The sequence below is a fragment of the Cucurbita moschata genome, unplaced genomic scaffold, assembly GCF_002738365.1.
Source record: "Cucurbita moschata cultivar Rifu unplaced genomic scaffold, Cmos_1.0 Cmo_Scf00023, whole genome shotgun sequence".
NCBI lineage: Eukaryota > Viridiplantae > Streptophyta > Magnoliopsida > Cucurbitales > Cucurbitaceae > Cucurbita > Cucurbita moschata.
Genome location: NW_019268539.1, coordinates 876,811 through 886,933, shown reverse-complemented (window position 1 = coordinate 886,933; position 10,123 = coordinate 876,811). Strand labels below are relative to the sequence as shown.

At 37.2% G+C, this 10,123-nt stretch overlaps 2 non-coding genes across 2 annotated transcripts; both read right to left on the bottom strand.

Annotated features, from left to right (window-relative positions):
- Nucleotides 1-2,300: 2,300 nt before the first annotated feature.
- On the bottom strand, nt 2,301-2,384 carry TRNAL-UAA. The gene has a single exon. It is a non-coding gene; the product is annotated as a tRNA-Leu (tRNA).
- Nucleotides 2,385-5,969: 3,585 nt separating this feature from the next.
- On the bottom strand, nt 5,970-6,053 carry TRNAL-UAA. The gene has a single exon. It is a non-coding gene; the product is annotated as a tRNA-Leu (tRNA).
- Nucleotides 6,054-10,123: the final 4,070 nt, after the last annotated feature.

Below are 10,123 nucleotides of genomic sequence, written 5' to 3'. Positions count from 1 at the left end.
ATTTTTTTTTTTTTTTTTTTTTTTTTTTGTGAGAATGTATTGGAGGTATGTTAAGTTAAGGAAAATGTCACAAAGATAAGTTTTCATGATGCAGGCTAATTTTATATTTTTGCAAAGATAGTAAGAAAATATGCATAAGTAGAATATGAGTCCGGCAATATGGATGAGTAGATGTAAGAAATTACCAAAATACCCCTATGCTAAGTTTTATGAGGAATGTTATTTTAAATGTTTTTACAATGTTAAAAAGGAGAATGGGCTATTGTGATATGTGCTCCACACAATTGATGATATTATCTTTCCATTGAGCTTGTTTGTTTGTCTGTTAGCATGAATAATTTAGTTTATGCTTTCAATAATTTTGGCGATTGACAGGGTATTTCCCTAATAAACTTGCACAAACGTTTAGATTATGTTAATCATGTTCTATGTGATCGATAGGATAATTTTTTTTAGCAAAGCAGGCATAAAAGAACTAAGTTAAGAATAGGGCGGTTTCAAGTTTACTGTGAGATCCCACATCAGTTGTAGAGGGGAACGAAGTATTTCTTATAAGGGTGTGGAAACCTTTCCCTAGTAGATGCGTTCTAAAACCGTGAGGCTGACTACGATACACAATGAGTCAAAGCGAACACTATCTGTTAGCAGTGGGCTTGAGTTGTAACATTGACCTAGGTCAGCACATTCCCTGTAGACCGAGCACTCTAGGGTCGTGAGTAGCGATCAGAGGTTTTGACCTATGTGCACCTAGAGTATAGATTAGTCGAGGGGTTAGTTCTAAATATCCTGAAAATGATAATTGACAATTAAACTTCCTAAACGTCCTTAAGACCTAGTAGACATCCACGATATTCAAGAACGACTAAAGTGGCACCCTAGGCTACAAGTAGAGTGAACAATGTCATCGGTCTCTCCACTATCTTTTCTACTTTGAGATAAGGGTAGTGTGTACCTCAACCATGTGAAAATGGCTCGAGGACTCTTAAATACGGTCATTGTGTTGTAAACCTATTCATGAAAGGGGGCTTGGACTACATAGGTTGACCCAATAGCTAGCCTCCCAAACTATGGTGACTTTATGATCCTATGGGAGGGTTCGTTAGCTAACCTTCCATAGATGATGTTTAGATTCAGCTCACACTATACTGTCCCCATCTTTTTTTATTAGGTAGCGCTTGAGCTCAAGTCATCGATCATTCACTATGTAAGCAAAGCAAGCAAATACCTAAGTCAAAGAACATAAAAGTAATTCACCCCAGAGATAGGATGTGTCGCTCGGTAGATCTGCAGCGCCAAAAAAAGTGTGAACCACCACCTCCAAACCTAGAGTGGGTCCGAATCAGTTAAAGTACTATATGAAGCTTCGAGGCACTCTAGTTACTCAAATAACTATAGAGACTAGGCCCAAACTTCCTAAAGCCTATAGTAAGACCAGTAGATACTAGTAAAACCAGTTGTTTACTCAATACTCACCCTTTTTACCTTTTCTTTTTCAAGTACTAGTCGAGGTGGGATGGTGCTCGGGAGCTACGCTACACAAAGAGGTATCGACCTGGGACGTCATTTGTATTCATTTTGTATCACGTTCCCATTTCTCATTTATAAACAACTTGAACATCTTTTTTGTATTGTCTTTCATTCATCGACATGGATGAGATCCCAAATCTGATTATCTACCACACATGACAATTATGCATGGCAATCATCACATTCATTATATACTCAAACAAGTAACAACAATCACAATAAATCATACATATCCAACCTAATCGAGAGCCACTCACATTTAAACGTTTTCACTTGTCTATCACGAAAATAAGGGAAGACCACCAAAAATCACTGTTTTGCAAGGTTCGAACTCACGCATACTTATGTGCAAAAGATCTTAAGCCTTCCCCTTAATCTCTCGGGTATTATAATATTTTAATACTATTATAATGTTAAAATCTTTTTTTTTTTTTGTTCATTCAAATAACCAAAATGAGGAATGATGTGCAATGTTGCAAGCTGTGGGGTTCAAACCACGCGCACCTTTGTGCAGAAGGCTTACCTCTCGAACAAACCTACTGAATTTTTATACTACAGGCTGTGCGGTTCATACCCACGCGCACTTATGTGCACTACAGGCTGTGCGGTTCATACCCACGCGCACTTATGTGCAGAAGATCTTAAGTCTTCCTCCCTTAACCTCTCCGGCAAACCTGCTAAGTTTATTATAGTATTTTAATACTATTAAAATATTAAAAAAAAATTGTTCATTCAAATTAACCAAAATGAGGAGATCTTAAATTGTGCAATGTTGCAGGCTGTGGGGTTCGAACCCACGCGCACTTATGTGCAGAAGATCTTAAGTCTTCCCCCCTTAACCTCTCGGGCAAACCTGCTAAGTTTATTGTAGTATTTTAATACTATTAAAATATTAAAAAAAAAAATTTGTTCATTCAAATAATCAACCTCTTTGGCAAACCTGTTGAATTTTGAATTTATTATAATATTTTAATACTTTTAAAATATTATTTTTTTTTTTAATTTTTTTTTGTTCATTCAAGGGTTTAAACGCACGTGCACTTATGTGCAAAGATCTTAAGTCTTCCCATTTAATATCTCGGCAAAGTTCATTCAAGGGTAAACCCACGTGCACTTATGTGCAAAGATCTCAAGTCTTCCCCTTTAATATCTCGACAAACGTGCTGAATTTAGTGATCTTAAGTCTTCCCCTTTAATATTTCCGCAAATCGGCTGAATTTAGTATTTTAATATTAAAATGTTAAAATTTGTTTTGTTTGTTCATTCAAGGGTTTAAATCACGTGCATTTATGTGCAAAGATCTTAAGTCTTCCCCTTTAATATCTCGAGCAAACCAGCTGAATAATAAGTCTTCCCCTTTAATATCTTGGCAAACCTGCTAAATTTAGTATTTTAGTATTAAAATATATATTCCCTTTTAATATCTCGAGCAAACCAGCTAAATAATAAGTCGAGCAAACCAGCTTAATAATAAGTCTTCCCTTTTAATATCTCGACAAACCTGCTGAATTTAGTATTTTAATATTAAAATAGATCTTCCCCTTTAATATCTCGAGCAAACCAGTTTTTTTGTTCATTCAAGGGAACGTGCTGAATTTAGTATTTTAATATTAAAATAGATCTTCCCCTTTAATATCTCGAGCAAACTTGTTCATTCAAGGGTTTTAAACCACGCGCATTTATATGCAAAAGATCTTAAATATTCCCCCTTAACCTTTCGAACCTTAATTTATAAAAATATTTTAATACTATTAAAATGTTAAAATCTTTTTTTGTTCATTCATTAATTTTTAAATTATCACGGTGAGGTTCATGAAATATTATAGCAACCTTGATACTTTCTTCTTTGTTGGTTCTGAATTCTATTCTCATCTTCTTTCTTTCATACTCTAATTCATACGATCACCATCAAGCTTTCTTCCTCCAATTATCTTCTTTGGAAAAGCCAACTTCTCCCTCTCTTGGAGAGTCATGACATGCTAAGCTATGTTGATGGAACTATAGTTTCACCACCTCGCTTTGTGTCAGAAACCTCCTCATCACCCAACACCAAATATTTGGCGTGGAAAGCAGCCGATCAACTGCTTCTCTGTCTCCTACTCTCCTCTCTCACCAAGGAAGTCATTGTTGTCGTCGTTGGTCTCTCTACTTCACGTGACGTTTGGCTCGCGTTGGAGACTACGTTCACCCATCATTTGAAAGCCCGTGAACTGAGACTCAAGGATGACTTCCAGCTGATGAAACGTAGCACCAAACCTGTTGCTGAGTATGTCTGTACCTGCAAAATAATATGTGACCAGCTTCATGTCATTGGCAGACCCGTCGAGGCATTGATAAAGTGCACTAGTTCCTTCATGTACTAAGCACCNAATGTTTTTACAATGTTAAAAAGGAGAATGGGCTATTGTGATATGTGCTCCACACAATTGATGATATTATCTTTCCATTGAGCTTGTTTGTTTGTCTGTTAGCATGAATAATTTAGTTTATGCTTTCAATAATTTTGGCGATTGACAGGGTATTTCCCTAATAAACTTGCACAAACGTTTAGATTATGTTAATCATGTTCTATGTGATCGATAGGATAATTTTTTTTAGCAAAGCAGGCATAAAAGAACTAAGTTAAGAATAGGGCGGTTTCAAGTTTACTGTGAGATCCCACATCAGTTGTAGAGGGGAACGAAGTATTTCTTATAAGGGTGTGGAAACCTTTCCCTAGTAGATGCGTTCTAAAACCGTGAGGCTGACTACGATACACAATGAGTCAAAGCGAACACTATCTGTTAGCAGTGGGCTTGAGTTGTAACATTGACCTAGGTCAGCACATTCCCTGTAGACCGAGCACTCTAGGGTCGTGAGTAGCGATCAGAGGTTTTGACCTATGTGCACCTAGAGTATAGATTAGTCGAGGGGTTAGTTCTAAATATCCTGAAAATGATAATTGACAATTAAACTTCCTAAACGTCCTTAAGACCTAGTAGACATCCACGATATTCAAGAACGACTAAAGTGGCACCCTAGGCTACAAGTAGAGTGAACAATGTCATCGGTCTCTCCACTATCTTTTCTACTTTGAGATAAGGGTAGTGTGTACCTCAACCATGTGAAAATGGCTCGAGGACTCTTAAATACGGTCATTGTGTTGTAAACCTATTCATGAAAGGGGGCTTGGACTACATAGGTTGACCCAATAGCTAGCCTCCCAAACTATGGTGACTTTATGATCCTATGGGAGGGTTCGTTAGCTAACCTTCCATAGATGATGTTTAGATTCAGCTCACACTATACTGTCCCCATCTTTTTTTATTAGGTAGCGCTTGAGCTCAAGTCATCGATCATTCACTATGTAAGCAAAGCAAGCAAATACCTAAGTCAAAGAACATAAAAGTAATTCACCCCAGAGATAGGATGTGTCGCTCGGTAGATCTGCAGCGCCAAAAAAAGTGTGAACCACCACCTCCAAACCTAGAGTGGGTCCGAATCAGTTAAAGTACTATATGAAGCTTCGAGGCACTCTAGTTACTCAAATAACTATAGAGACTAGGCCCAAACTTCCTAAAGCCTATAGTAAGACCAGTAGATACTAGTAAAACCAGTTGTTTACTCAATACTCACCCTTTTTACCTTTTCTTTTTCAAGTACTAGTCGAGGTGGGATGGTGCTCGGGAGCTACGCTACACAAAGAGGTATCGACCTGGGACGTCATTTGTATTCATTTTGTATCACGTTCCCATTTCTCATTTATAAACAACTTGAACATCTTTTTTGTATTGTCTTTCATTCATCGACATGGATGAGATCCCAAATCTGATTATCTACCACACATGACAATTATGCATGGCAATCATCACATTCATTATATACTCAAACAAGTAACAACAATCACAATAAATCATACATATCCAACCTAATCGAGAGCCACTCACATTTAAACGTTTTCACTTGTCTATCACGAAAATAAGGGAAGACCACCAAAAATCACTGTTTTGCAAGGTTCGAACTCACGCATACTTATGTGCAAAAGATCTTAAGCCTTCCCCTTAATCTCTCGGGTATTATAATATTTTAATACTATTATAATGTTAAAATCTTTTTTTTTTTTTGTTCATTCAAATAACCAAAATGAGGAATGATGTGCAATGTTGCAAGCTGTGGGGTTCAAACCACGCGCACCTTTGTGCAGAAGGCTTACCTCTCGAACAAACCTACTGAATTTTTATACTACAGGCTGTGCGGTTCATACCCACGCGCACTTATGTGCACTACAGGCTGTGCGGTTCATACCCACGCGCACTTATGTGCAGAAGATCTTAAGTCTTCCTCCCTTAACCTCTCCGGCAAACCTGCTAAGTTTATTATAGTATTTTAATACTATTAAAATATTAAAAAAAAATTGTTCATTCAAATTAACCAAAATGAGGAGATCTTAAATTGTGCAATGTTGCAGGCTGTGGGGTTCGAACCCACGCGCACTTATGTGCAGAAGATCTTAAGTCTTCCCCCCTTAACCTCTCGGGCAAACCTGCTAAGTTTATTGTAGTATTTTAATACTATTAAAATATTAAAAAAAAAAATTTGTTCATTCAAATAATCAACCTCTTTGGCAAACCTGTTGAATTTTGAATTTATTATAATATTTTAATACTTTTAAAATATTATTTTTTTTTTTAATTTTTTTTTGTTCATTCAAGGGTTTAAACGCACGTGCACTTATGTGCAAAGATCTTAAGTCTTCCCATTTAATATCTCGGCAAAGTTCATTCAAGGGTAAACCCACGTGCACTTATGTGCAAAGATCTCAAGTCTTCCCCTTTAATATCTCGACAAACGTGCTGAATTTAGTGATCTTAAGTCTTCCCCTTTAATATTTCCGCAAATCGGCTGAATTTAGTATTTTAATATTAAAATGTTAAAATTTGTTTTGTTTGTTCATTCAAGGGTTTAAATCACGTGCATTTATGTGCAAAGATCTTAAGTCTTCCCCTTTAATATCTCGAGCAAACCAGCTGAATAATAAGTCTTCCCCTTTAATATCTTGGCAAACCTGCTAAATTTAGTATTTTAGTATTAAAATATATATTCCCTTTTAATATCTCGAGCAAACCAGCTAAATAATAAGTCGAGCAAACCAGCTTAATAATAAGTCTTCCCTTTTAATATCTCGACAAACCTGCTGAATTTAGTATTTTAATATTAAAATAGATCTTCCCCTTTAATATCTCGAGCAAACCAGTTTTTTTGTTCATTCAAGGGAACGTGCTGAATTTAGTATTTTAATATTAAAATAGATCTTCCCCTTTAATATCTCGAGCAAACTTGTTCATTCAAGGGTTTTAAACCACGCGCATTTATATGCAAAAGATCTTAAATATTCCCCCTTAACCTTTCGAACCTTAATTTATAAAAATATTTTAATACTATTAAAATGTTAAAATCTTTTTTTGTTCATTCATTAATTTTTAAATTATCACGGTGAGGTTCATGAAATATTATAGCAACCTTGATACTTTCTTCTTTGTTGGTTCTGAATTCTATTCTCATCTTCTTTCTTTCATACTCTAATTCATACGATCACCATCAAGCTTTCTTCCTCCAATTATCTTCTTTGGAAAAGCCAACTTCTCCCTCTCTTGGAGAGTCATGACATGCTAAGCTATGTTGATGGAACTATAGTTTCACCACCTCGCTTTGTGTCAGAAACCTCCTCATCACCCAACACCAAATATTTGGCGTGGAAAGCAGCCGATCAACTGCTTCTCTGTCTCCTACTCTCCTCTCTCACCAAGGAAGTCATTGTTGTCGTCGTTGGTCTCTCTACTTCACGTGACGTTTGGCTCGCGTTGGAGACTACGTTCACCCATCATTTGAAAGCCCGTGAACTGAGACTCAAGGATGACTTCCAGCTGATGAAACGTAGCACCAAACCTGTTGCTGAGTATGTCTGTACCTGCAAAATAATATGTGACCAGCTTCATGTCATTGGCAGACCCGTCGAGGCATTGATAAAGTGCACTAGTTCCTTCATGTACTAAGCACCAATTTTTCCACTTTTTCTATTCTTAAAGATGGCTCTCAGCCCTCTCCACTTTTTTTTTTTGCTTCAGATTTAGTCTCTAAAGCTGAGTTTTGAGTTGTTCCACCGCTCCCTTGAGTCTTCTGACTCTACTCCTACAATATTCACAACCACTAATCGTGGCTACACCCATGGAAGTCATCTTGCTTCCTTTAGCAACCAGTGAGGTTGCTCTCATTCCCATAACAACTTTTCCAACCAAGGACGAACCCACTCGAGTTAAGGTCGTCGACCACCTCGCTGCCAAATATGTCGCATGGAGAGCCATTATGTTGTCCGCTGCAACCAACAATATGTTCAGTCTGATTCTACTCATGCTCACCTTGTTGAAGTCTTCAACACGTACTGTTCTGTTGCTGGGCCCGAGGCCGTTGATTAGTTTTTGGACACTGGGGCTTTGGCCCATATGACCGTCAATCCATCTATTTTGGATCAGTCTAAAAATTACACTGGTAAGGACTCTGTAATGGTAAGAAACAGTGCATTCCTACCCATTATCCACACTTGTACTCTTTTTCTCGTTCCAAATATTCGCTTATTAGATGTCTTGTTGTCTATAATCTCACTAAAATTCTCCTTTCAATTAGTAAATTAATGTCTAATTTTCCTCTCTTTGTTAAATTTACTAATAATCTTCTTACTATCCAGAATTGTCAGACAGGAAGGGGTGACAACGAGTAAAAGAGATGGAGAGCTATATGTACTGGAGCACGGCAACTCTACTTTTATTTTTGTCCTTAGAAACAAATTTTTACGTGCTTCATATGATTTATGACATGCGCGCCTGGGTCATGTGAATTATTCTGTTATTTCTTTTTTAAATAAAAAAAATGTCCTCTTTCTCTTACGTCTTTATTGCCTTTTCCATCACTACGTAGTACCTATCAGCTTGCAAAAAATCATCGATTGCCTTATTCCCGCAATGAATATAGGTCATCTCATGTGTTAAACCTTATTCATTGTGATCTTTGGGGTCCTTTCCCGTCACATCCAATGTGGGTTTTCTTTACTATGTTATTTTTATCGATGATTATTCCTTATTCACTTGGTTTTACCCTTTAAATTTTAAATTTGATTTCTTTGATATTTTTCTTCAATTTAAAAAACATGTGGGAAAGTCAACATTCTACTCATATCAAGGTTTTTCAAAACAATGGAGGTGCTGAATTTACTAGCACTTGCTTCAAAACTCACTTACGTACTTCTAGCATCCATCATCAACTCTCTTGTCCATACATCTGCTCAAAATGGTTGTGTTGAGAGAAAATATCGTCATGTGACTGAGACTAGCTTGGTCCTTCTCTTTCACTCTCATCTTTCTCCTCGTTTTTTGGTTGACGACTTCAACACTGCAGTTTATATTATCAACCGGTTGCCTACTCTACCCTTGGAGGTAAGTCACCCTTTGTACTCCTCTACGGCTACTCTTCGCATTATGACAACTTTCATCCCCTTGGTTGTCATGTTTATCCTTGCTTGCGTGATTAGATGTATAACAAACTTTCTCCCCGCTGCATTCCTTGCATTTTCTTGGGTTATAGTCCCTCTCATAGAGTATTTTGTTGTCTTGACCCCACCACCACTAAGTTATACATCTCCTCTCACAAATTTGATGAAGGCCAAACCTCTTTTCTCTCTTCATATTTAAATTTTTTTGGAAGCGCATCTTTACCACATTGATTCATCCCCCTACCACTTCTTCACCGCACATTCCTTGATCCAACTCATCTATGTGATATTTGATCTGACCTTGTGGATGAGTCTATGTAGGTTGATACTTCTCTTGCAAGTTCCTCTTTGCCACTCTCGACTACTAATCATTGCCACTCTCGACTACTAATCTGCCCTCTATTGAACCTACTGTTGATTTCTCTTCTTCTTTGGGCTCTCATCCTATGATCACACGAGCCAAACTTGGTATCTTCAAGACTTGTCATCCAGCAAATCTTGGTATTTTGGGCTCATATGGACTTCTTTCTATTCTTTTTGCATCCACTGAACCAAGAAGATTTAAATCTGCTGCGAAGAATCCTGATTGACTTGCTGCCATGAATTAAGAAATTTGAGCTTTACAACAAAATGAAACTTAAATTTTGGTTCTTCGTCTTGCCAACACCAACATCGTGGGCTCTAAATGGGTGTTTCGCATTAAATATTTGTCCAATGGATTCGTCGAGCATTTCAAAGCTCGTCTTGTTGCCAAAGGTTATACTCAGGTTCTTGGTCTATACTACACTAAGACTTTCCGTCCGGTTGTCAAAGCTACTGCTGTCCATGTTGTGCCTTCTCTTACTGTCACAAATAAATGACCACTTTACCAACTTGATGTCAAGAATGCTTTCCTCAATGGCACTCTTATTGAACATGTTCATATGGACCAACCTTCTGTGAATATGAATCCTCGATTTTCACTCATATCTATCTATTAAAAAAAGCTCTCTATTGCTTAAAGCAAGCTCCTCGCGCCTGGTTTCAATCTTTCAGCTTATTTCTTCTCACAATTAGTTTTTTTTTTTTTTTTTT